General features: G+C 41.1%; 1 protein-coding gene and 1 long non-coding RNA gene across 9 annotated transcripts in view; one reads left to right on the forward strand and one right to left on the reverse strand.

Moving 5' to 3' along the window:
• The window catches only part of LOC143273994 (uncharacterized), an 88,839-nt gene extending 63,444 nt beyond the window's left edge, over positions 1-25,395 (forward strand). For both annotated transcript variants that reach the window (XR_013052376.1, XR_013052377.1), the window contains exon 3: positions 25,264-25,395. This is a non-coding gene — a long non-coding RNA (uncharacterized LOC143273994). The remainder of the gene's footprint in view (positions 1-25,263) is intronic.
• Tet2 (tet methylcytosine dioxygenase 2) overlaps positions 1-25,500 on the reverse strand; it is a 53,969-nt gene extending 28,469 nt beyond the window's left edge. For all 7 annotated transcript variants that reach the window (XR_006073536.2, XR_013052375.1, XR_013052373.1 and 4 more), the window contains exon 1: positions 25,361-25,500. The gene's annotated coding sequence lies outside the window, so the exon portion shown is untranslated. The remainder of the gene's footprint in view (positions 1-25,360) is intronic.
• Positions 25,501-27,969: the final 2,469 nt, after the last annotated feature.

Raw genomic sequence — 27,969 nt, forward strand, 5'->3', positions numbered from 1 at the left:
ATGGCGTCACCAAGGCAGGAACCATGTGTGTTGTGTGTGCTGGTCTCTTCCTCTTCGTTATGAAGCCCCCATCCCAAAAGACCTGGGCTGGACCCTAGAACCCCTGCAGGTTGTCACTTGACCCACACACTGCCATCATGGGATTCCATCATGGGGACCCCACCCCATGATCCCAATTTTATCACCTCTGAATATACCTGAATACCTCTAAATACACCTGAATATACCTCTAAATACCAAGTTTACCCTCTCGGTTACCCAGTGAGGATTAAATTTCAACCATGTTTTACAGGAAAACTCATAGCATTTCCTTCCTCAGTTGAAAATAATAACAGATATAGATTTTATTTATTCTTTTCTGCTTTTATAAGTGAATGGCCAGAAATAGCTATTGCTTAATTTATGAGATTAGACACTTCTAAAGTAATGCAATTACTGGAGATTTGTAGATGGCAACCATTTATTTATATTATCTTGTTTGCTCCATGAAGACATTTTTCATTTAGACTGAGAAGCAATGCCATCATCATCATCATCACTATAATTTTGAGACAAGAGCTCACTCTGGAGCCCATGCTGGCAATCATATCCAGCTTGAGCAGCAATTTTGTAAGAGGGATTAGACAATGTCACTCATGAGGACATTACTAGCCAATCAAAATTAGGGTGCTGGCTAAGCTTCCCAGGGTTGCTTTACATGACACCTCTTTTTTTTTTTTTTTTTTTGGTTTTTTGAGACAGGGTTTCTCTTTGTAGCTTTGCGCCTTTCCTGGATCTTGCTCTGTAGACCAGGCTGGTCTCAAACTCACAGAGATCCGCCTGCCTCTGCCTCCCAAGTGCTGGGATTAAAGGCGTGTGCCACCACAGCCCAGCGACAGCTCATATTTTAACAGCTACACTTCAAAAAAAAATCGAATAACCATACGCTGAGAGTTGCATTTAGGGGTCATGGCTATTGAAATCCACCACCAATTTCTGTTAAGAATTTATACCTAGGGCTACTGAAAAACGATCAACTATTAGTTTATTTGGAAATCAAATGCAAGTTCCCTGAGCTTAGCATATATACTCGGATAGCCCCTCTGGCTTTCAGAATTACTTTAACAAAGAACTCAGAATCACTGAATGGCATTTCACCTTTGAAAGACATTCAGGTGACATTCAAATATGAGCGAGGGCATGAGGTATTAATAGTCCAAATTATGTATGAAGCATTTCAGAGTACTAGAAAGGACTTCATTGTTTGCCCACTTTACAGATGTGAATACTGAGAAACCAGAATTTATGTTTGAAAATAGTAGCTCCTACTGGGACCCTGCAGAAGTACTGACAGCTCTCAGCTTCCCATCACATAGCATGAAAATGCATGATTTGGGGAGATTTTATATTGACCTTAAATTCATATTTTGCCTTTATTTGGGCCTGTTTGCCTATTTAGTATTAATGCTCTAAAGGCAGTTCAATACACGTCTATAGACCTGTAGTTATTAACAGATTTATGGGCATTTATTTATCTTTAACCAGGGCTTCATTTCCTTAGATGGTTTGAAATAAATATAAAATGCAAACACTTAAAATATGGAATGTGAGGTTCCTGTAGTTATTCTGATACTGTTGAACTCAAGATCCCCCGTCTCACAGAGTGCTAGGATTACAGGTGTGTGCCACTGTGGTGGCTGCTGATGGGAATTCCCAGCACCCTCACAACACACCTCACAATGGCACCTCACAACGGTTTATAATTCAAGTTCCAGTGGGTCCAATTCTCTCACACAGACATACATGCAGGCTAAACACAATACACAATATATATTTTTTAATGTTTATCCTTGAGTATTCCTCACAATGCCCGGCTGTCTGAGGAACCAAAAGTAGTGGTTATATCAACTATATTATAGATACATCCCCTTTTGTTGTTGAAAGTTTAAGGTTAGAATTATACGACAGTAATTTAACAGAAATATAGGAATGTGTAATCATTTTATGGCCATTCCCATTCCATAATATTAGCTAATGTCACAGACTGACCAGAGGTCCAAGTTTACAAAGCATGTTTATGCTGGGCATGGTGGCACACCTTTAATCTTACCACTTGTCTATATAATGAGTTCCAGGACAGCCAGGAATATGCAAAGAGACCCTGTCTCAAAAATCACAACAAAAAATGTATCTCCATTTAAAATACTGCTTTTTTGAGGGGTAGCTAGCCTTTTGGTTTCCTGAAGACAAGGCAGGTCTTAGCCATCGTAGTTTTCCTATGAGTTTAATTTTGTGCTTTCTCCTGCCTGTGACAATAATTAATTATAAATTCAAGTCACATCGACAGCATCTGTGAAACAATTACTGCACGGAGGGCTGACTCTGCAGTCTAATCCATCATAATTATGACAGTCCTCTTTCAAGACACTATGATGCATGACTTAAAAATAGCACATTAGTGTGCAAATGGATCAGCATCTCATTTCACCAATGTGCATTTAGCGTTGTAATGTAGCTCCGCACCATTTGACTCTTTCCAAATCACTCAGAGGGTAGCCATATCTCTCACCATAGAAAGCTGTAGATGATGCTCAAAATTTGGAGGGTTTTTTGTTTTCTTTTTGGCTTACTGGTTTAGTAGGCGATATGTATTTTCCAGTTCTAAAAGTACAAATACATTTATACAATAAGGCAGTAATTTTTTTCCTATAAATATTCCTTTTACTCTTTGTCCTAATATTATACACACACACACACACACACACACACACACACACACACACACACACACACAGCCATCAAATGGTGAACCATGTCTGTGTGTAAATCTATTCAGATTCGTGGAGGTATAAACACTTATGGCTGGTTATGGACAGGGAATGCAAGTCCATGTTCTGTCATTAGCCTTAGGGGATCACTCTATGTCACCCTGTCACTTCCAGTGACAAGTTTTATTCTTTCTAGTAAACTTATTGTTAGGAATAATTTCTTGGCATGGAGACATTTGATTACACTTCTTACATACATGGCAATAATCTCCAAAACAATGTTATGGTCTTATTAACAAGGTAGAACACAATTTACGTCAACTATACATTCAAGATATGTTCAGTGAGCCATATTGTGGTGGTAAATGTCCATCACCCTAGAACCAGACTGAGAGAACCAAACATCAAAGGTGACCTGGATTACTTAGTAAGCCCATCTCAAAGTGTACAGGACAATGGACATCATGCATGACTATTGAGTGTCCTTGATGACAAGGCTCCTGTAACCCTAATGCTGCTTTGGAGTCTTTTCTTCTCAATCTACCAAATCCTGCCATTTAACTTTCTTGCTTTCCTTTTTAAGAAGATTTTATTTGTATCTCTATTTATTTGCTTTGTGTATGTGTGTGTGTGGGGGGGGGGGTGTAGGCCAAAAGAGGATACCAGGGACCCTATTCTATTACTCTCAACCTTGTTCTCTTGAGGCAGGGAACTGTATCAGTTAGTGCCCAGCAAACCCCAAGAATCCTATCTCCACTCCCCCAGCTCTGGGTAATAGGCATCCATGTAAATGCTGGTACCGAGGAAAGCAGAGGGTATCAGAGTTGTAAGTGACTGGACACAGGTGTTGGATACCAAATTCTGGTCCTCGATAGCACAGTGGGCACACTCAACCTCTGAGTCATCAGCTCAGCAGCCCTAGCTTACTTTTCTTAGTTGATGTCAGTGTGGTTCCTACTGTTTGCCTAAGAAAAACTTACGGGTCACACATGAAGTAAACAGCTGCCTCTGTTCATCCCCATGCTGGCCTTGAACTCTCTGTTTAGCAGAGGAGATTACAGGTGTGCACCATCACAGCCACTCTGTGCACTGCGGGGTAGCCAAGCACTTTTTATCAACTGAGCACATCTCCCACCCTATCTTATATTTCAAAATAAGTTCTTGCTAACTTTTCAGTGCAAGCCTGAAACTTGCTCAGGAGCCTAGATAGTCCTTGAACTGTGTATCCTCCTGCTTCAACCAAGCAGCTGAGATTATAAAGCCAATACCAACAGGCTAGATTGTAGTCTGACGTGTTGATGAATACGGAGAACATGAGGTGACGCTGACTTTACTATCACCCATCTGGTAAAAGCATTTAGTAAAGAGGAACTGGCATGCTCTTCATCTCTTGAAAAAGGATGTGTGGGGCTGGAGAGATGGCTCAGCAGTGAAGAGCAACTGCGGCTCTTCCAAGGTTCAAGTTCATTTCCCAGCACCCACATGGCTAACGATCTTCTTCTGTTAACTCCAGGTCCAGGGGATCCGATGCCCTCTTCTGGCCACTGCAGGCACCAGGCACGCAAGTGGTGCAGTTGTATGTGCAGATGAAACAGCCACATGTAAACATTTTAAATTAAAAAAGAAAAAAATCTGTATGTCAACATCCTCGGAGAAGGTCCTTTCTAAAGCTGATTGGACATGAGCTTACACACACACACACACACACACACACACACACACACACACACACACACACACACACTCACATGCATCCATCCTTCCTGGGGTGCCACAGTTTGGAGGGGAGGCTGTTGGGATTTTTAGGAATCCTCATTGGGACCATTTCATGCCCAGGTTTAGCAGTATAAGATGATGAGTTTTAATAGTTTGAGATTATCTGAAAGAGGCAAATGCAGGGAGAAGGGTGTCACTAATAGTGAAGCAAGAGATCACTCCACTTCAGACTGCCACCCGCCAGTTAGAAAGTGAATGTATTTGCAGTCTGTAAAAACTAACCAGGCTGAGAGGAAATGAAATCTAGTTGGAATGTCACAAGCATATTTATAATCCATAAACTGAGAGTCAAATTTTCCATTTTCACTCCACTCCTCACTAGAATCTAACCATAAGCAGGTTATCTTTGCTTATGGTTATTCTTCATGCAGTGCTTAAAATTTTCAATTTAAAAAATCAAAGTATTATATATATGTAAGTTTGCTGATAGTTTATCTAGAATCAATCTTTCCAAGGGACAAGGCATCTCCCCACAGCAGAAAGAGGCTATGGGGTGGACTCTGTGGGCAAAACTGAAATGGATACTGACATGATAATAAACAGATAAAGGGGAGAAAGTTCTAATACCAGGGGCATCCTATCTGAAGAATCTGTTTGTGAGACAGAGACTGGATTTGGATACCTATCTCTCACAGAGGACATCCAATAACTAACAAGGTCAGTCACAAATCCAGGAGCCCTGAAATTTGCCTCCTGGTTTACACAAGGAGCTCTAAGTGCCTTTCAATTCTCCCTTAGGTCTGCCCTATCTCAGGGGAGGGGAGAGAGGACATAGTCAACGTGAGACCATGATTCTCTAAAGCCAGCAGATATTGGGGCTGAGGTACAAGCTTGAAAGGGAGTTTAAAACATTATGAAATGTCAAGTCAGAGAAAGAACAGAATAGAGGGAAAACCATTGTAGTGTATTTATGGGACAACTAGATAATTATAGATCAGGTAAATCCAATATAATGGTTTCTAGTAGTACAGTATTAGAACTCCATAGATATTTTATAATTATTCAGTATTTTTAAGCAATGACAATTATCCTGGTAGTCATTCTTTCTTCAATGACAAATATTTATTGAATAGACTCCTTTGTCAGGCACTGTTGTAGCCACCAATACATCACTGAATCAAGGAGACAAATATCCTTGCCTTGTTAATCTGATATTCAAACAGAAATAATAAACTCAATGTTGAGAGAGTCCTGGAAGGGGCAATAGGGGATTTTATGCAGATTTAAGTATTTCAGGGAAGGGTTATAGATGGCATTATTAAATACTATGTACTTAGAACAAGTATCATTGATATAGTGAAATTTGAGGCGAATGACAATAAATTTTAATTAACTAGGTTGTTAAAAAAAAATCAATGCACTGATTCCTAATATAGGTACCATCTCTCCCCTTCCTAAGTCAAGGAAGGAATAAAATATGGAAGGAAGGGAAAGCTGGTTTTGGTGGCATCTATCAGGTGATGGCAGGATGATTCAAGGCTGTGCTCAGCTACATGGCAAACTTGAGTAGGCTACATGAAGTCTTATCTTCAAAAACAAAACTAAAACACAAATCAAAATAACAAGCAAAACAAAATACATGAACAAAATGCAGAAAGTGTTTGACTTAACTGAATTATCATGTCCAAAGTGAGCTTCACTTTAAATGTGAAATAGAAATAAAATGCCTCCTTTACTGAAAAACTTTATAGTGAATAGTTGCAACATATGAATTTGGAGAATTACATGCTATCATACTCATGAAATATGCTCTTTCTCAAAGATATTCTGCTTGCTACTTTGCCTCAAATGACATGCCATTTGGGTCTGAGAAGTTTTGTCCAAACTTGAACAGCTCCACCCTCATACTGATTTCGTCTTAATTGACTGACTGCCATCAGTGACAATCTAGTCATTTTTCTTCTTCCTGTCTTGGAAATGATTACCATGCATTCATTAAGGCTACAGAGTGACTCTTGAGAATAAGAGGGATATTCTTAAGGATCAGTATGAGATGTCAATAAATGCATTGCCCATCATGGGCTATAATGCTTCAAGATACTTCACTACATGCCAGTCCTAAGGAAGCCAGGCAAAATAGGTTGGCCATAGTACATACTTAAAACCATAACATTCCACTGAGGCAGAGGATGAGGAGTTCAAGGTCAGACTAGACTAGTTGAGACTGTTCTCATGTTCGTCTATTAAGAGAATTGAGTAAAAAATCCTCCAGTAAGCATAGGAAAAGAGATCTTGGGTAACCACATATCTAGAAATAGGTTCCCTACACACTTAAAGACAACCCTAACTTGAAAGGTCTAATAAACATTTTAAGATTATGTAGCTAAATGATACCTTTTAGATGGTATCAAAATACAAACAGAAAAAGGTAGAGACTCAGGAAGCAGGTGAGGTAAGCAGATGAGGCAAGCCTGGGCTATAGAACTAGTTCCAGGACAGCCAGGGCTACACAAAAGAACCTTGTCTCAAAATACCCCCCACAGAGAGAGAGAGAGAGAGAGAGAGAGAGAGAGAGGAGAGAGAGAGAGAAGAGAGAGACTTAATAAATATGGGAATTAAAATGTTTTTAAATACAATTATAGTTCTCTGAAATTTGTAGTGTTAGTGTAATTATCTGCTGGGGCTTCATTGAAATACAGGTCAGAGTGACTTCATGTCTTTTTAAAGAGTGTGGTTGGAACAGTTGACAAAGGAAGAGGGAGATCTGAAACAGGCAAATGCAGATGACCAGTTCAGATGATCAATTTGCTGTCCATATCTGTACTCTCCTGGGAGAAGAAATGGAATTAGTTGACCAGTGAATGCAATCCCTAAGCAAACAGATTCCCCTATGAAGCAAGGGAGTTTGCGACAGTATCATGGACAGCCAAACAATGAGTTGGTTCCTAAAAAAATCTACCTCCCAGAAATACTTAATTTAAGTACAAAGAAAAATTAATATATTAAATTCTTCACCATGTTAAACACCTCCATTGAGTTTGATTAAAACAATTTCCCTCAATCCAGACCACAATAGGGCATTTGATCCCCTGGAACAAGAGTTACAGATGGTTGTAGCCACCACGTGTGCTGAGAAGCAGCCAGTGAGCGTTCTGAAGCACCTCTCACAGGCACAGGTGGGGCATTTATAGAACACTCTACAAAACCAGCATTCCATGGAATAGCATACATTATAACCCCAATTTAGATGAATAATTCATGCAGTTTTAATTAAATGTTTTGTGTAGTCTTGCCTGGCCTGGAATTTGTTATCTAGATCTGTTTGCCTCAGACCTGCTGTTGTAATGCACGCCTTTAATCCTAGGCTGAGGCAGGGGGACTTTGCGAGTTCCAGGCCAGCCAGGGCTACACAGACTTTCTCTCAAAACAGTAAGAAAATGTGCATAATGGACTGGTAAGGTGGCTCAGCAGACAAAGGCGCTTGCCACCCAGCTGGTGGACCTGACTTTGACCTCCAGGATCCACATGATAAAAGGAGAAAACTGATTTACAAATTATCTTTTAGCCTCCATACAAGCGCAGTGGCATGCATGTGCCCACATGCATATGCTAATTCATAAATGTAAAAAATGCACAACATGGTAAAAATAAAGGGTTAACAACAACAACAATAAAAAGGTTGGCTGTAGCTCAGGATGGTCTGGAACTCACTATATAGCCCGTGCTAGCCTTGAACTGGCAAAAATTCTGCCTTAGTCCCTCCAGTACTGAGGACAGACAGGAGCCACCACGCCTGGCTTAAATACATCACTCCTGAGGTGCTGAGAATCTAGGGAGAAGGGGAATGAGTATAAATTGTCACCACTTGAAACTTAGATGTACCTTACCTGTGTGAGCTTTTAATGTCAAAAACTGTGGGAGAAAGTTTGTCATGGCTTTCATTTATACAGGCGTTCTAATGTATTCAATTGTCTCTCCTTTAACTCAGTATTTCTCTCTCGGTGAAGGCATACAAATTGGTCAAATTTTTATACATAAACAACTTTTGAAATAGTGACTTTTGAGCCGGGCGGTGGTGGCTCATGCCTTTAATCCCAGCACTCGGGATCTGACATCTTCACACCAATGCACATTAAATAGTTAAATTATTCAAAAAAAATTTATTAAAAAAGAAAGTGACTTTTTTTTTGAGATAGGGCTATGTAGAAAGAGCAGGCTCTGGGAAGGTTACCAAACATGAAAGAAAATTAACACATTTTTTGCTCCCCTCTCCCCCAGCTAAGGACTGATCCCAGGGCTTTACCACTGAGCTAAATCCCCAACCCCTTATTTTTCATTAATTGTTGTTTTTGTTTTTTGAGACAGGGTTTTTCTATGTAGCCCTAGCTGTCTTAGAACTTCCTTTGTAGAATAGGCTGGCCTTGAACTCAGAGATCCACCTGCCTTTGCATATGCCACCACACCTGGCTTCAGCTTTTTTTTTTTTATAACATTAGTTAAATACTAGGATGATTTATCACATATACATTTTAATTTTAAAAATGAGTATTTATACTAACTTTATATACCCTAGACCCACCTGCCTAGGCATGGTACTGCCCATAGTGGGCTGGGCCCTCCTAAATCAATTAGCAAGTAAGAAAATGCCCCCATAGACTTGACCACAGGCCAATCTGATGGCAGTGATCCTTCAAGTGAGGTTCCCTCTTCCTGGGTGAATCTAGCTTGTGCCAAGTTGATAAAACACACACACACACACACACACACACACACACACACACACACGTCTTTCAGATGACTACCACATAACTAACAATCTCATAAATATTTAAAAGTACCACCCAGCTAAATTAAATTTTTTAGTAGAAGTTGCAATGCACCGAATAAAGAACTTGAGCTTTTCAGTAATAAACATGGGTCAATCAATGTTTAAAAAGCTCTTTCATTAGTTTTCTAATATGGGTTGGTAAGTAGTCATAAGATTGAAGAGAACTGATACCCATTTGAGGAAAGTTAGATATTATAATGTCTCATGGTATACCTCATGTACAGCAAATATTATATCCCATGCATCACTATACAAGGCACACTTACGGTATACACATATTCTCACTGGTTCAACTTAATTGTTTATTGAACTGTTGAGTATAGTAAAAAGTTTGTAACTGGATGGTGGTGATGCATGCCTTTAATCCCAGCACTGGGGGGGGGGGGGCAGGACAAAGGCAGATGGATCTGAGTTAGTTCCAGGACAGCCAGGACTACACAGAAAAAACCCTGTCTCAAAAAACCAAAACCTAAACAAATACACCTCACCAGCGTGGTCTGCTGGTCAGTACCGTCTGCTTTCTCCTAATTAGAATAGAATAGATCATGGTTAGTCATACCATCAGACCCAAACAAAAATGGAACCATGAAGATTCACAGTAGTTGCCAAGTTTATTGGCAAGTGTTGTTGAATAGACAAGGAAATCATTTCAACATCTGCAACTAGCAAAAACTATTGTTTTAGCAGTTGTATTTTTGTAAATAAATGTGTAATTTCACTAGTCTATCATATTTCAATCAGAGGTACACTGATCTGTAAAGACAGTTCAAAGTAAACCAAGGTGAGAAAGTTCATTATACTTAATGGGTAAATTCAGCTCCAAGCATCTGTCTAGACTAGTGGTTCTTAACCTTCCTAATGCTGAGACCCTTTAATATAGTCCCTCATGCTGTGGTGACCCAAACATAATTACATTGCTGCTTTAATTTTGCTACTATTATGAATCATAAATATCTGATATGCAGGATATCTGATGTGACCCCACAGGGTTTCCTCTATCACTGGTTCTATTCCGTGTTGAGAAGAGCCTCCCCTGCTAGAGGCCCAGGCTTCTCTCCAAGATCCTCAAAATTATTCACAAATAGAACAAAAGGAACATTGTCCAGTTTGTTTCATGTAAGCCATGTGTTACCTTGATATCCAAACCACATAAAGCCCCCAAAGAAAAGTTACAATATTCCTCTATGAACATGGATGCAAAAATTCTTAAGTGGTCCAGATTGCTCTGAGATAATTCTGTGGATGGTACATTATCATCCTCTAGCTTCATCCTTATAATTATCTCACACAAACACAGAATTCAATGCCCACTCACCATCATCATGACTGCAAGCTCCTTCAATATTAGCTACAATGAGTTCCAGGACAGCAAGGGCTACACAAAGAAACCTTGTCCCGGGAGAAAAAACAATAATTGTTTTTCATATGAAGAAAAGAAAAACAATAAAACCTCAAAAAAAAAAAAATTCAGGATTTCACTAAGTAGCCATATCTGGCCTGAGAACTCACAATGTAGACCAGACAACTCTGTCTACCTCCACTTGCTGGGAGATTAAAGGTGTGCCTGGCTATGCTTGAGGCTTGAGGAATTCTTTTCACCTACCCTGTGGCCAAGGTGAGCCGGGTGTGGTGGGGCACACCTTTAATCCCATCCCTTGGGAAGCAGTGGCAGGTCCGATCTCTAGAAGGTCAGTCTGGCCTACATACTCCAAGGCTGGTCAGGGCTATAGAGTTAGTAAGATCCTTTTTCTAAGAAATAGAAACAGTGAGACAGAAAGACTATAAATTTATAGTTACTAAAAGCAAAACAAAAAACTACAGGGTCCATTTTTTATTCTGAATTTCAATGTGAGAAGAAACCATCCCAGCAAAGGTATTTAGTATAATACATACAATTGTTGGAAATGGCTCACATTAGCTGCAACCCAATTCATAGGGAGCAAATATTTAGGTCTCTTGGCCTTAATCAATCAAGCTGACTATTGGATGAGAAGGACCAGTGACAGTGAGGACTCTGTACTTACTAGAGTATCTCAGCCTGTGTAAAGCATACATTTCACGTTTCCTTCCTGTCTACAGAATACAGAACCCTGCCATTGCTCTGAACAAATTCAAACTTCAACTACTGTTAATCAAAATGAATCCTGATTATGTAGCTGATATCAACAAACAACCATGGTGAACAACAGACTTCAGACTTCACCCAAACAAGCACATCATGTATAAGCCATCTATTTTTCTTTATTATGTGCAAATTATGACTTCTTAAAACCAAATTCAGAGCCAGGCATGGCGGCATACGGGAGGCATTGGGAGGCAAAAATAGGCATCTGCTGTCTGAGGTGGTCTGACTTGTGACCATCCTGGTCTGCAGAGCAAGTCTAGAGACAGCTAGTGCTACACAAGAGAAACCTTGTTTTAAAGAGAAAAACAGAAGACCTTAAGCTGGCACACGCTTTTCTCCCCCTAGCTAAAATTTAATAGCTTTGCCCATTATCTCCTTCTTGATTCTAAGACACTTGAATTTGAGATGGATTTGCTAACAGTTGAGCATTCAGCAGCCTTTGTTTTCGTTGGTATCAAGGGTCCTGCTGTCTTTTGTTACGGCAGATCGCCATGTCAAAAGTTCAGGTAGACACCAAAGAGGAAAACACATGCTGCGTTACCCACAAGCTTCAGGATTCACTGGAAATGCTACCTGGCTTGCTTAGACCCATGTTTCACCCATGGCCACTTCACTGTTAATCTCTGCCAGGAAGAGACTGCGCATGCTCAGCAACTAAGACTACAAGATTCATTCAACAAAGTGGCCAAATAAAAACACAGTACTTAGTTTTTTGAACTTATTTCATGGTAAAAATCAATCTAGTCTTTGTGCCCTTTATACCTAAAGACAAGAAAAATAACTAGAAAATTGAAAGTAAGTGTGAGGGGAATCCCAGAGACTCCTAGTGAGTTGTTTTGGGTTTAGGGGAGTCCATCCATTTGAGTGTTCGCTAAGGGAATTTCCTACCATTTTACCACATTGTCTACCATTCCTATCACAGTGATAATAATGCATTTAAGAATACCACAAAGTCGGGAGGGGGGAGAATAGGGGAACCCATGGCTGATATGTAGAGCTGAATGGTATTGTAAAATAAAATATATATATTAAAAAAAAAAAAGAATACCACAAAGTCAAAGACAGCCATAGTGACTTTCCCAGAAGAGAGAAAACAGTCGGACTCTTCCAGCTGTGGAGGCACACCAGGACAAAGCTGCCACCTTGGACTATCATTTTTCAGTTCCTTTATTATTACTATTATTGTTGTTGTTGTTGTTTGTTTGTTTGTTTTTCAAGACAGGGTTTTTTATGTAGTTTTAGTGCCTGTCCTGGATCTGGCTCTGTAGTCGAGGCTGGCCTCGAACTCACAGAAGATCCACCTTGCTCTGCCTCCTGAGGTGGTGCCACTGCTGCCCCGGACTCTGTTATTTTCTTAATGCAGACACAGGCGTGGAAGCGATGGCCTGAATGATGCTTACAGTACACTTTGAACCATGGCCCCTGCACCACTAATTCTTTACTCTTTCTGTACTAAAAGGCTTTCATAGTTACGAAAAAGCAGTTCTCCATAAATTAATCTTTGCCTTAATTTCCACACACATTACAGCATCAGTTCCTAAGCTTTGAGATCTGGGATTTGATATCTAGTCACCCTTTCTAGAAAGGTCTATGTAAAATTTCCAGATTACTTATGAATTACTATGAATTAATGTAGCAGTTCTCAACCTTCCTAATGCTGCAACCTTTTAATACAGTTCCTCATGTTATGGTGACCCCCCCACCGATAAAATTATTTCATTGCTACTTCATAACTGGAATTTTGCTGCTGTTATGAACTGTAAATATCTGATATTTAGGATATGATATGTGACCCCTGTGAAACAGTCATTTGACGCTCCCTCAAAGGGGTGGAGACCCACAGGTTGAGAACCATTGTATTGATGCTTAAACTACTTATGGTTCAGTTTTTAACTCTGAAGCTCAACCTTCAGAATTCAAATCTCAGGGCTGGAGAGATGGCTCAGTGCTTAAGAGCACTGACTGCTCTTCCAGGTCCTCAGTTCAATCCCAGCAACCACAAGGTGGCTCACAACCATCTGTAATGAGATCTGGCACCCTCTTCTGGCCTGCAGATATACAGACAGAATACTGTATACATAATAATAAATAAATCTTTTTTAAAAAAAGGAATTCAAGGCCGGGCGTTGGTGGCTCACGCCTTTAATCCCAGCACTCGGGAGGCAGAGCCAGGCGGATCTCTGTGAGTTCGAGGCCAGCCTGGGCTACCAAGTGAGTTCCAGGAAAGGCGCAAAACTACACAGAGAAACCCTGTCTCGAAAAAAAAAAAAAAATTCAAATCTGTAAGTTCAAGGCCAGCCTGGTCTACAGAGTGAGAGGAAATTGTTTTGAAAGACAAATTCAAATTGAGGCAGGCATGGTTGAATACCTTTAATCCTAGCAACTTGAAATGTAAAAAATTCAAATTCAAAAGCTTCCTAAAATAAGACTTGAGTCTATCTAGCTGGGTCTCATGTCATCCCTGCTGGCCTTGAACTCATGTAGACCAGGCTGTCTCTCAAATCTACCTGCCTCTCTTCTACTTAAACAGCTGAGATTAAAGGCCAGAAGTGCTGAGATTAAAGGTGTGCATTCCCATCCCCCTTCCTATCCCCTTACTCCTTTATCTTGCAAGTATGCTTTCTATTTTAAGTTTCTTTGAAAGCAGTATCCAACAATAGAGCCCTTTCATGAGATCATTTTTTACATCCATGGATAAAATTAAAGCATGGACAAGTAGAAATATCATAAGCACATACTTTAAAATGATTGAAAAACAAAAATTCATAAATATATTAGTATGAATATATTCGATACTAGTACAAACTCAGATACAAAGTTTTGAGACACCACACTGCTCGGAGTCCAACCATGAGCTCTTTTCTAAAGCTAGATAGGGAATGCTACTGAGCACAAAGCTCTGCTGTCTTGGAAAACTTTTCAGTTAAAAAAAAAAAAAAAAAAAAACCCTGACAGCCGATTGTGCAGTCAAAGGCCTCAGTCAGTGCCGAGCAGCTGAGGAGAACATGCAGATGCCATGTGCAGTCCCTGAGTCACAGTCACATGTGGAATGCTATCCCAGACAGAGGGAAGCTGTCTCCCCAACAAGAGGCTCTGCACTGTACAGCTATCTACAAGGGAAGGGATGAAGCAAGCTGGAGAAACCAAGGACTTCAAGCTCCAAGGAGTCAAAGGCAGCAAGTGTCCTATCCACCCACAACATGGCTGGAGCTGCTCTGGCGTCACTGAAAGGACTCAGCTGTCACCTCAGAGCTCACTGTTTATATTGGTAAGGCTCACAGAAAGGGAGATCCAGTGTGACGGGTCTTCCTCAGCTGGGTGGGCTGAAGCGCCAAGAGAATATCATGCATAACCAAATTATAGACCTGGACTAGAAGCCCGGGCAAGTTTAGAGAGGACACCAAGTTAAGAGTGGAGAGGCAGGAAATAACCTCAAAAGTTTTCTGGTCATAATTTCTAAAGGCCCCTCTTCAGTGACTTTCTCAGCTATCTAGATTCTATCTACTACACAGAGTAGTAGATGGATAGAGGAATCCTTCTTCCTTTAGAATGTGAGCAGGGGAGAAAAAAAAATCTAAAATACTTGTGCTGCAAAAACAAAATCCAACTGCCTGTTTCTCCCTGGCTCTCATACCACTATGTGACCCACAGGATGCATGAACATCTCTCACCATTGACAAGCAACCAGGATGCAGACTGGTGCTGGTGTAATATGCCCTCTTACTCTATGACATAGACTCACTTTCTATGTAGACCTGACTGGCCCAGAATTCTCTGTAGTCAAAATTAACCTCTTTTAGCCTTCCAAGTGTCATGATTACAGGAATATGCCACCATGCCATCTTTTGTTCAATTCCCATAGCTTCTGCATCTGGGCAGAACATCAGGTCTCAGGGCAAGAGCTCAGGCCTAAGACGGTCCCCTTTATCAGGTCCCCCATTAGATGCCTTGGGCATTTTAACTGTACCAACAGGCTACAATCAAAACTTTCACAACCTTTTCCTTGGGTATTCATTTGCAGGAGCAGCTCCCAAAGCTCAGGGCAATGTGCCTATTTTCCATGAAGGAGCTATCAGTCAGAAGGCTATGGAAGAAGAGATATGAAGACTGAAATAAGACAGAGAAGAGGCTTGAAGCTTCCTTACCTTCTTCAAGATACTACACACGCTTCACAGACTCCCCGCTCTCAGCTGTGACATGCTGGAGGACACTGCTGTTTAGGGCACTTATAAGACTTCCAATACAGCCAATGCTAATGGACTGGGTGGGGAAATCTAGGGAGGTTCCTTCTTCAGTATCTTGGGCATCTCCCACCTCCCTAGGGCATGGGTGGTAGTGATCACATTCCTCAAGAAAGTGCAATTTGTATGACCCACCTTAAGGGAATAAACTCAACTTCCTTTTTGTTGTTGTTGTTGTTTTTCAAGACAGGGTTTCTCTGTATAACAGCCCTGGCTATTCTAGAACTCACTCTGTAGACCAGGCTGGCCTCGGACTCACAGAGATCTGCCTGCCTCTTGGGATTAAAGGGTGCGCCACCACCACCAGGCTAAACTCAACTTTCTAAGGCCTGCTTTGGGATGGGAGTTACAAGTCAGAAACCATATAAAACTGGCATACATATGTCTCATAATATCACAGAATGTAAGGGAAAATGAAATTTCAACCAAAATAAGGAAATAAATATATTACTCAATGTTTTGAAATAATTTGCTTAGTTGAATAATTTTATAAATCAATTATAGACTTCATGTGTCACATCACCCTGTCAAAGGTTTGGGGCTAAGGATGTAGCACCGTGGTAAATAGAATGTATGCCTATAAGCAAAGCACATGCACACAAAGACACAAACACACACAGACACTCACATACAGACAGACACATAGACACACAGAGACACACACAGGCACATGCATGGGCACACAAGAAAAGGTTTTTTATATACTTTGAAAGAAGCGAATGTCAAATTTGAAAACAAATTAGGAAGAAAAATTACTTTAAGTTCATAATTTAACAAATTATTCTGGAAGCAGAAAATTTTGTTTTATGACAAGGTCCTCACTATCCAGTCTGGCCCCAGTCTATCCCCCAGTCTGGCCTTAAACTGTTGCGACCCACATCTACAATCCTGGCACTCAGGAGGATGAAGAAAGAGGATTTTGAGTTTGAGGCTTGGGCTCAAAAGCAGAAAGGGGTGGGGATAACTATAGACAGTCAGATAGACAGAAAGAGGCAGAGGAATAGGAATGAATGAATGCATGCATGCATGATCCAATTCCATTTTTAAAAGAACGCTTAATGTGCCAGGTGAACATGGTGGTGCATGAACTTAATCTGGGTGGCTAAGGCAGGCAGATCTCGGTGAGTTTGAGGCCAGCCAGTGCTACGCAGGAGCCCCTCAAAGAGAGAGAGAGAGGGAGAGGGGGGGGCATGGAGAGAGAGAGAGAACACAAACCAGTAAGCTAGTTTCATGTCCACCAGCACTAACAATTCCTGATAAGCCAGTCGGCATAACTACACTCCTGTCCCTGCTTGAGATCAGAGCTACAGACATGGCTGGCATTCTCTAGTACCTGGATACGTTTTTCGAAGGCTTAAATCTGTTTTCCCAGATTGTAATCCTGTTTAATCTCAAACAACTTTAATCTTTGGTTTTTTTTTTTTTTTTTTTTTTTTGCTAAATTGACTTCATTCTAGGTCAACAAAGCTAAAGGGATTTTTGTTTCCTGTCCTGAGCAACTCTTCTGTCAAAGAAGAAAGTGAAACTTTGCAATAAACACCTGAAAATGGTAGTGAGCAGAGCACATCTCAAAATGCAGTAAGTTATAACTCAAGTCTTAAAATCCTTTTGTTCCCACAGGAACCAAAATAAAACGTTGGTATTCAAATTCAACAACTTAAGAGAGAGCTAGGTGTGGTCGCGCGCGCACGCACACACACACACACACACACACACACACACACACACACACACACGCCTGTGATCTTATCACTTGGGAGGTTCAGGCCAGGCAATCAGGAGTTGAGATATATCTTCAGATACAGAGTGTCCCAGCCTGGATCACATGAGATGCTAGCTACCTCAAAAAAGAAAGAAAGGAAGGGAGAAAGAGAGGGATGTGAGGGAGGGAGCAAGAGAGGAAAGAAAACATGAAATTTGCACATTACTGGAGAGAAGATCATAATCAGTGAGGTAACCCAGACCCAGAAAGCAGAAAGACAACTGTCACATGTTTTCCCTCTTAGCTCCAAATCTTCAGAGTTGAGTGCATATCCTGGAGCAACTGCAGAAACCAGGAAAGTAAAAAAGGGACCATTGCTGGGTAGGAGAGCAATAGCAGGCTACATGTGATCTGATCAGGGACATGAGAAAGGGGGCTCTCATTGTGGAGGAGGAGCTAGATACAGAAGGAGATGGGAAGGGAAAATAACAGTAACACTGTCTTAAGTCTTGTTTGTTTGTTGGTTTTTTGAGACAGGGTTTATCTGTGTAGTTTTGGTGCCTGTCCTAGATCTAGCTCTGTAGACCAGGCTAGCCTCCAACTCACAGAGATCCGCCTGGCTCAAGAATGTCTTAAGTCTTAAGGACTCATTCCATCAACTGCCTATTGTAGATAAATCTGCTATAAACTGAGGCAGAAGAGACAGCTAAACGTGTAAGAGCACTGATTGCTTTTGCAGAGGACCTGGTCCATTTCCCAGCACCCACCTGGCAGGTCACAACAGTCTGTAACTCCAGTTCTAGGGGGCCCAGTACTCTTTCTGCCCTCTGTGGGCATCTGGCATGCTTATGGTACACATATGTACATGCCCACCAAACATTCATACATGAAAAAGCTGTTATACATTAACAGCTTAGATGCAAGATTGTAAAACATCAGTAGCAAACTTCTCCCCTCTGGGATTCTCCCATTGTGCTGCAAGCCTGTATTTAAGACCTCCTCCCTCCTTCAATAAACAGCATTTGGCATTAAAAAAAAAAAAAAAAAGACTTCTATCCAGAAGTCCCTCAAAATTCAATAGTGGATTGTGGGGGTCAGCAGAAGATGGAGTGGGGTGAGGAAGGACTAGAGAAGGACAAGGTTACTTTGGCGAGTGACAACAATGTCTACTATATTGGCTAAGATGATGTCTCACAAATGTATCAAAATTTGCCAAGTTATTTGTTTTAAAGATATTCTCATTTTTATGTCATTCTACCTCAATAAAACTGTTTTAAAGTAAGAAAAAAAAGCTGCTATAAACATATTTGTGCAGGTTTTTATGGTGATACAAAAATTTTTAGCTCACTTGGGTAAATATTCAAGATAAATACCAGGTTCTTGTTGTTGTGTTTAAGTCTAAACCCTCACCAAGATTTAAGGACAGTGTATGCTTTGGTCAAAAATTACAAAAGCCTTAAACACAAATAAAACATTCACTACAGGAACAGAAATTCTACAAGAAGACTATTACTGGCCTGATTAAAAAACTAAGATAACATACAACATTTTCATATTTGGAGTAACTATCTTGTAAGTTAACACCTCAAATAATGAGTAAACATTCTAGAACCTTCATTGGCACTGCGACTTTCTTCTAGAATACAAAGTGCTTTCATCAAGACTCTCATTTCTGCTTAAAATATCCCATGAGATCAATAGAGGCAACTGATACTTCACTGGAAGAGGAAACTGAAACACAAGAACGGTGCAAATGACTTTCTCAGGCCCGCTCTATTTTAGTATGGTCTACTTGTTCTGACTGCAAAGGACACAGCACATGTGGACACACAGTAATGCAAGACTGCCGCCCAGCCCTTTGTGAACATAGGGATTGCCAAAGTTCTCGGCTGAATCCATGTTCTCTCACTCAGTCCCTGTGGAACACAGGCCCCAGAGGCTAATCTGGAGAAGCTACAGCAGGGTTCTGCTTCCATAGGTCAGCCAGTGTTCAGACCATGCTGTGAAAGGGCAGAGCAGACAATCAAGCTTTCCAAATATACTTCTGCTGTTCATTTACTAAACAGTTATATTTTATTTTAAAAAATTAACTAAAAAACTAGGGCCAGCAAGACAACCCAGGCAGTTGAACTCGATGAGTTCCATCCCCACCACACATGGTAGAGGGAGAGGAGCAACTTCCAAAGGCATATACAATGGCATTCTCTCTCTCTCTCTCTCTCTCTCTCTCTCTCTCTCTCTCTCTCTCTCACACACACACACACACACACACACACACAAACAAATAAAATAAATGAACAAAACTTAAAAATTCAAACAACAACAAATGGACAGGAGGTTTAAAAAAATCATTTGTAGACTGGAGATGATGCATGAGATGATCTGTTGTGTTTATTTTTGTTTAAAAATCCTGTGGTAGCCAGGTATGGTGGTGACTTTTTGGTCAAGCTACCTGGGAAGTTGAGGCAGGAGGATTACTAAGTCAGACCAGGCAACACCTCATGTCAGTAACAAACAAACAACAAACTATCCCAAGATTCAAAGGACAAATTGATGAAGTTTGTTATACAAATGACTAGAGACTTCAGTTCATAGGAATGGTTTGGTTTGTAAGGAAGAAACACTGAAATCTTCATCTTAAATCTAGGTGGAGATTGAAAACAAGATTAACAGGAACCATGTCAATAAAATCAGAGTTGTCTGTTTCTAGAGGGTCAATGATTTTGTTTGTTTGTTTGTTTGTTTGTTTTTTCAAGACATTGTTTCTCTGGGTAGCTTTGTGCCTTTCCTGGAACTCACTCTGTAGCCCAGGTGGGCTGTGAACTCACAGAGATCTGCCTGCCTCTGCCTCTGCCTTCCAAGTGCTGGGATTAAAAGCATGAGCCATCACTACCCGATTAAGGTCAATGATTTTATAGACCATTAAGAAAACCATGCACACCAGGTGGTGGTGGTGGTGGTGGCGGCGGCGGCGGCGGCGGCGGCGGCGGCGGCAGCAGCAGCAGCAGCAGCAGCAGCAGCAGCAGCGGTGCACACCTTTAATCCCAGCACTAGGGAGGCAGAGCCAGGCGGATCTCTGTGAGTTCGAGGCCAGCCTGGGCTACCAAGTGAGCTACAGGAAAAGTGCAAAACTACATAGAGAAACCCTGTCTAGGAAAAAAGAGAAAGAAAGGAAGGAAGGAAGGAAGGAAAGAAGGAAGGAAGGTAGGTAGGGAGGGAGGGAGGGAGGGAGGGAGAGAGAGAAGAAAGAGAGAAAGAAAGAAAGAAAGAAGAAAGAAAAAGAAAACCAAACCATGCACACCCCCAAAAGATAAACAGAAAATTAACACATCATTAAAAACAACCATTTCTGCTGGGAGGGATGGCACACGCCTTTCAACCCAGCACCCCCACGGCAAAAGCAGGTGGATCTCTTTGAGTTCAAGGTTAGCTCGGTCTACAAAGAGAGTTCCAGGACAGCCAGGGCTGTTACACAGAGAAACCCTGTGTTGAAAATCAAACCAAACCAAAAGCAAAAACCCAACAATTTCTTTTCAAACTACTAAAGCAAGAAAGTTGACTTATTTAAATAAGGAACCTTAAGTAAGTATTGGTAGAAGAAAAAAACCTAGAACTCGAACATATTTTTCTACAGATAATAGAATGCAATATGTTAGCATTTACCTGGATATTTAATATATGGTTAAGAGACTCCTAGAAACTTATTCGGCTCATTTCAAATCTTATATGAACTTTGAATTCAAATATGCCCCAATTTGCCCTTTGAAAACAATAAGGGGAAATTTTAAACTAGTCTCCTTCATCTCCTATGTGCAACTAGTATCTGAATCCTCTTGATTATTCTCTGAATATATCAGGTCTATTTTTCCTTTCCATGCTTATCTCTTGGCATAATGCAGGTCCTCAATCACTCCTGAATCACCCCTGAATCACTCCCATATCTACTCTCTGCTCTTCTAAATTTGTCAAGGTCACATTACTGATGATGAGTTCACAGTCCACTGTGGCATTTGTTCCCCAGTATTTGCAGGACAGGGTACAGTAGTCTTTTTTTTTTTTTTTTTTTTTGCCTTTGAGATTGTGATGTCTTTATTAAATATCTTTTTTTTTTTTTTACACATTCAGTCTATATTTTTACATCAAATTTTCTCAAAACTAGTCACCAAGAGGTGAAGACAGGGAACCTGATACAATTTCAAATTATCGGTATGAGGTGTTAGAACATGTGCCTAGCATGTGCCGGGCTCTGGTTTGGTTTTTTGTTTTTTTTAAGTTTTAAAAATACATTTTTATTGTTTTCTTTATTTTGGTTTTTTGAGTCGGAGTTCCTCTGTGTAGCTCTGGCTGTCCTGAAACTCTCTCGGTACAGCAGTCTTTAGTTTGATCCGATCCTTTCTTTCTCTGTGCTTCTCACCTGCTCTCGAATCATCTGCCCACAGGAGGTCTACAGAGGGTGGCATCCAACCCTCAGAGTCCACATCATCAATCTATTACACCATAATGTTTGCCTCCATTTCTCCACTAGGATGCCACCCTCTTCTTACCTCCTGTCCTTCAAGATCCAGACCCTGCCCTCTGACTTCCCCAGGTCCTCATCCATTCCCACTTAACTGAGGATATAGACAAACATTTACTGATGGAACTTCCTTAAGCTCTAGTGCTCTGGTTCCTTTTGGCTTCCTCTGAAACCATTTTCTTATTCTTTTTGACTTGTTTCTATTACTTAGAGGTTTTGCTCCACATAACTTCATGGTTTGTTTCAATGCCATGATCTAATCTTCTCAACAAGACTTCTCTGACTGCTGTGTCTTCAATTAACTATCTCATAGTCATGCCGGATACCCTCTTTCTTGTGAAAGAGTGCCCAGGCTCTGAACTCCTGGACCCAAATAGTCCCTCCTGCCTCAGCCTCCTGAGAAAATGAAAAGGCGGGGCTGCTAACCACGCCTGTGGGGGCATTATCTTGATTGTGTACAGGGGAGTGGGGAGAGGCATCAATAAACTGAGCAGAAGCAAAAAAAGAAAAAGCAAAAGAATAAGAAAAAGAAAAAGCAAGCATACAACATCACATCCAACTTTGTCCTTTATTTTATGCTTAATAATTCTTGGTATTTAGCATACTGCCTTCTTAAAAACTATCATGTTTTGTCTGTGTCTCCTTCAGACTCCTAAGCTCACCAAAGACAAAAATTTCTGTCTGTTTCCTAGAAGTGTGTCTAGTATTTGATAGGCATACATAAAGTTCTTTACAACAAATTCCTAGTTTAAAAGGTTTAAGGAGAGGTAAGTGTCTAGCTCTCTAGCAAAACACATGCCGAGCACGATCACGGCTCTGGGTTCTGTCCCCAGGACTTGATATGGGAAGTGTGGGGCTGGAGAGACTGCTCTGCAGTCAAGTGCACTTGCTGCTCTTCCAGAGGACTCAGTTCATGTCCCAGACATTCACAGCTGTCTCTAACTCCAGCACCCTCTTTCAGTCTCTGAGGGCACCAGGCATACATGTGGTGCACAGACATACATGCAAAAACACTCGTTCACATAGAGAATTAATTAAAGAAATACTGGAATGAAACGAAATAAAAATGGAAGGAACCATTAAGATGGTTGATAACAACGAAAGATATGCTAGTAGAAAACTGGAAACTCGCACTGTGCCTGACCCTACAGAGTATCCTTAAAACAATCCTATTGTCCTTGTCTATTCTTTCCTAACTGCCAAGTAAAGCAAGGCTTAAAGACCTTAAACATACTCAGCCGGGCAGTGGTGGTGCACGCCTTTAATCCCAGCACTCGGGAGGCAGAGGTAGGTGGATCTCTGTGAGTTCAAGGCCAGCCTAGGCTATAGAGTGAGTTCCAGGACAGGCTTCAAAGCTACACAGAGAAACTCTGTCTCGAAAAACAAAACAAAACAAAACAACAACAACAACAACAACAGCAACAAAAAAGACCTTAAATATACTCTTAATAAGTGACCTCAGATGCACCCTAGGCTTATTTACTACAGAAAGTTAAGTCCTAGGCTGAGTTGATTCAACAGTAAACACTAAGTGTGAACTAAGATAGGAGCAGGGTAGGGGGATTGGGGATTGGGGGGTGCTAAGGGAAAGAGCTCCTCAGCAAGCCACTTCTAAAAAAGCGAACGTTCCAATTTTGAATCTTCTTTAGTTATTTCTCTTACACTTTTCCATCAACTTGTACACTCCCTTCCTCACCCACCCCCCACCTCCAAGAAAAGAATCTCCGAGTAACACTATCATCTCACGAAAGAGATAAAAATTCCATCTTAAAATATATGCTCTCAGTTCTCACGTTAAGGACAAGAGCAGAATGAGTGGCCACAGTTGGCACCCACGTGGTGAAGTGAACAGTCATTGAGTGTGTTGGGGGGGGGAGTAAAGAATGCTTTGCTCATAATTACCCAAGATTTTCCAACATGCGCAGGGAAAGAGGAAGTCTAAGAATATTAAGAATCAAGAGGAAAATCTTCATTCTGAGAGTTCCCTTTCAATGAGCTGACCACCCCCACCAGGCAGAGGCACTAGCCTCTGAAGCCACAAGGGTTTAGCTGAGGACACTCAGAAGGACTTCTCGGCATCAGACCATCATCTCCGAAGTATCAAGTGGCAGCGTGGATGCTTACATCCTCAAGCTCAGAGAACGAGGGCAGGGCTTTCTGCACAATTCATTCTGCTGAATGCATAAAGACACGCTGACGCTGGACTACCTGCCAAGAGTTACAGAGGGGGAATTGCCTAAATCTTCCTTTTCTCTATCTGACCTTCGGGGCTCGCCCACAACACCCACCCCTAAAACTTCAGCTGGCTTCCAGCACAGGCCAGGGTGTATGCAGAATGCATTCTTGTTCTCATTTTCCGTGTGTGTGGGGGGAATCCATTTCTTCCCTACTTCTATATGTGCATATAAATACAGGAAAATGGTTTGATAAAGAATCCTTACTTAGGGGGCCAGAGAGATGGCTGGCTCAGGAGGTAAATGTTGCTGCTGGCAGCCCTCATAACCCAAGCTCCATCCCCAGGATCCACATGGTAGAAGGAGAAAACACAAGCACAGTAAATACAAATTAATTAATTAATTAATTAAAACTAAACCTAGTTTAGGGCTAGCAAGATGAGTAAGGGTGTTGGCTGCCAGAGGTCACAACTTGAGTTCTATCATCAGAACCCACATAACAGAAGGACAGACCCACAACTACAAGTTGTCCTCTGAACTACACACACACTCTCTCTCTCTCTCTCTCTCTCTCTCTCTCACACACACACACACACACACACACACTCACTCACTCACATACACACTCACACATTCTCTCTCACACACACACACATACACACAAACACACACAAATATAGAATGGCTCCTTAGTAAACAAATGTAATAAAATTTTTCTTTTTTTAAAAGAACCCTTAGTTTGGGAAACTTACTAAGAGTTTGGTACATTAAAAGCATGCTGGTCTTTATTAAGATTAATTTTAAAGACACAAGGAATTATTTGAGTTTTCCAATGTGAACACCACTGACTTTTTCCTAACAAGGCTGAGGAACGTGGCCACGTGTGAGTAACAAATGGAGGAGAGGAAAGAGGGATACTGTGACAATAACATGCACTTCTCCATGCTTAGTTATATGTGAAGGCTATTTCTTTTTTAGTAAGAATCAGACATTAGGGTTGAGGATTTAGCTCAGTGGTAGAGTGCTTGCCTAGCAAGCACAAGGCCCTGGGTTTGGTCCTCAGCTCCAAATTAAAAAAAAAAAAATAATCAGACATTAAGAATCTGGTAAGAATTCTATAAATGTACAACACTCCAGGAAGCTACAGAAAGGTATAAAAGTCATACAACGGTAGAGATTTATCTTAAAATCTGATCTTTGTGTCTTATGCACAGCTGACAGTCATGATTCACAGTGTGATCTGGAGTAACCGTGGAACCACACACAACCCTGAACTTGCAAGTCCAGCATCCACCATGCCCCCGGCCTCACCAGCAGCACTGCCCCTCACTGCTCCTCCTGGATCATGTCCGGTTGACTGTGTGTGAGCCCATCTCCTGCTTCCAAGCACCGCAGCGGAACAGGAACAAGGGACATGGAGAGTCTTGGGAGGGTGAGCTGCTGAGTGTTTACCAGCCTAGAGAAGACAAAAGTTCATTGGTTCTTAGTTTGCCAAGAGCATCAAGACATCTACACCTATTACTAAGGTATGATGTGTTTTTTAAAAGGTCTTAGGGGCCTAGAGCTGTTGTCTCAATTACATTGCTGCAGCAAAGATTCTTATCAAAACAGTGATTCTTTCAAAAGTCCCAACAAAACCCCCATCAGTGGAGAGCTTCGAAATGCAAGCATTCTGATCCTCAACCCTTGCAATGGTCAACTAGGTTTCCTAACCACTGACTTCCATTCCTTTACCTGTCAGGCTCTGTGCCCTTCAGCCTGGGCTGTAAGAACAGCATCTCAGTGTAAGGCTGAGCCCTCCACCCGAGAGTCTGACCTGCTGGACTATGGAAGAACTTGGTCCCCGGGGGATCATGGGGAAGGCAGAGGTGGGGACCTGGCACTTACTGAGATGAAGCACTAACTTAACTCGTAGCATTTATTCTGCATGCATCATGTGAAAGACAAGTGTTGGGTGCTGTGGAAAGGGGAAGGCGTTGCAACAGGTGGTCCCTAGGTTCTGGAACTTTCATTTTCTCTAATATGCATTTTTTTAAAAAGATTACCTGAGAAGAAAAATACTTTGAAAACATAACCTAACCCACCAGTCAGAGATACAGTAGAAAGTCTTGAGTGCTATAGAACACAGAAAGTTGAGTGTTCTAAGGGGAGGGTGAAGTTAACTGAGAGAAAAATGGAGAGTAAGGGATGGGTGGACCAAGACTCTGTGAAGCTGGCTAAGGATGGAGGTTACGCTAATGGTGCAGTGGGAGAAATTTAGAGAAAATGTTTGAAAAAAATTTTCCAACAGAATCTAAGAGCTCCATCAAAACAGCTAATGTAGCATTATCCTGAACACTGAAAATGGCCCTGGAACATCACGAAACAGTACCCAGAGTAGTGGCAGCATGTTCCAGGGGTTTTAGTGAGGTTCCTGGACTCTTAGGAACTGGTCTTGGGTCATTAGATGGTGTCACCGCTTTGAGCAAGGTCTTTCTATCATTTTGTTGTGGTTGTTTAAACACGAAGTACTAAACTATCCTGCAACATGGCTGCCACCTTTTAGACTCTCAAAAGCAATATCTGGGGGTTCCCGCTTTCCTACAACCTTACCAACATTTGTTGTTGTGTGTCCTTTTATTTATATTTATCCTCATAAGTGGTAAGTGGTAGAAGATATAGATGCTATAAATAACCCTAGGGAAGATACTTAGTTCTTTAGCTATGCATGAGGTGATTGAGTCTGAAAAAGAGAGTAGCAGAGGAAATGATCAGCTGGGGAGATACTATAAGGAAATAAATACGAAATTCAGCGACATTCTCAAAATGAGAAATGAGAAAAATGAGAAATGAGAAAAAACAACGAGGCAGTTAGAATAGCAAAGCTTTGATTGACTGGATCAGTGATGGTATCAACCGGGTAAATGCATCACTCCTGAAAGGAAAGCTGAAATGAAACATAAATTCTTAATACACTTGAGAAAATCTAGGAATTCCATGAATAAAGATGAAATTTAGGATCTCTCTCTCCTCCCCCACCCCAACTTCCACCCCATTCTCACCCCATCTCTCCTCGAGGAAACATTGGTTGTATTACAAGAGGGTCATCGTCATTTCCTGACACACATACTTGAGGTCCCTTCAGCTGAGTTCAGCCACTTACAGAACACTAAAGAAGGCAAAGGGGTTTCTGCCTTCCTGTTTTCTGTTTAAAATGTAAAATAGTAAAACAATACTACATAGTTTCAGGATTTCATCTGTAAGCCTACTGTGATGGAATACTTTTGCCTACACCATGGCACAGTGGTACCCTCTACTCTCAGATGGGCACGAGTGTGCTCAGAGAGACTTCCCTCCAAGGCCTGGACGAAGTTCAGGAGTCCTAGAGGACTGTGTGTTGCTACAACCAGTTATCTGGTTACCTGGGATTCCAGCTGGCAAACTGTCAAAGAGAACCATGAGATTCCAGTTTCCTATGCCCCAAACAACCTCTTCGCACAAACTCTATCACTAACAAATGCAATGGAATGATACAGACCCTATAAAAGTGTGATCTTTCTGGAATTATGTAGTTCCTAGACAGATTTTTCCCTTTAAATTGAAATCTATTTTAACTTTTAGTTACTCAGTATTTTAAAATAGATTTTCTGCTATATTTTCTAGAAGGTAAAACTTAATAAGTAAAAAAGCTATGATCTACTAAAGGTATTTGGATTCATTTAGTGTTCAGCAAACTGTCTGCTGCATTTGGTGGCAGAGCCCCAGCGCCTGGACTCGACCTGCCATGCTTCAGAGTCTCAGTGGGCTTGGAGGAGGCTCAATGCAAAAACAGCCCATTTTGATAAAAGCCAACAATTCCATATTTCAAATCCTAGAAGACCATTTCCTTTCCTTCTTTCCTTTTTTTCTTCTTCTTTGTATGGGAGGTACGCATTTGTGTG

The sequence above is a fragment of the Peromyscus maniculatus genome, chromosome 6, assembly GCF_049852395.1.
Source record: "Peromyscus maniculatus bairdii isolate BWxNUB_F1_BW_parent chromosome 6, HU_Pman_BW_mat_3.1, whole genome shotgun sequence".
Taxonomy (NCBI): Eukaryota; Metazoa; Chordata; class Mammalia; order Rodentia; family Cricetidae; genus Peromyscus; species Peromyscus maniculatus.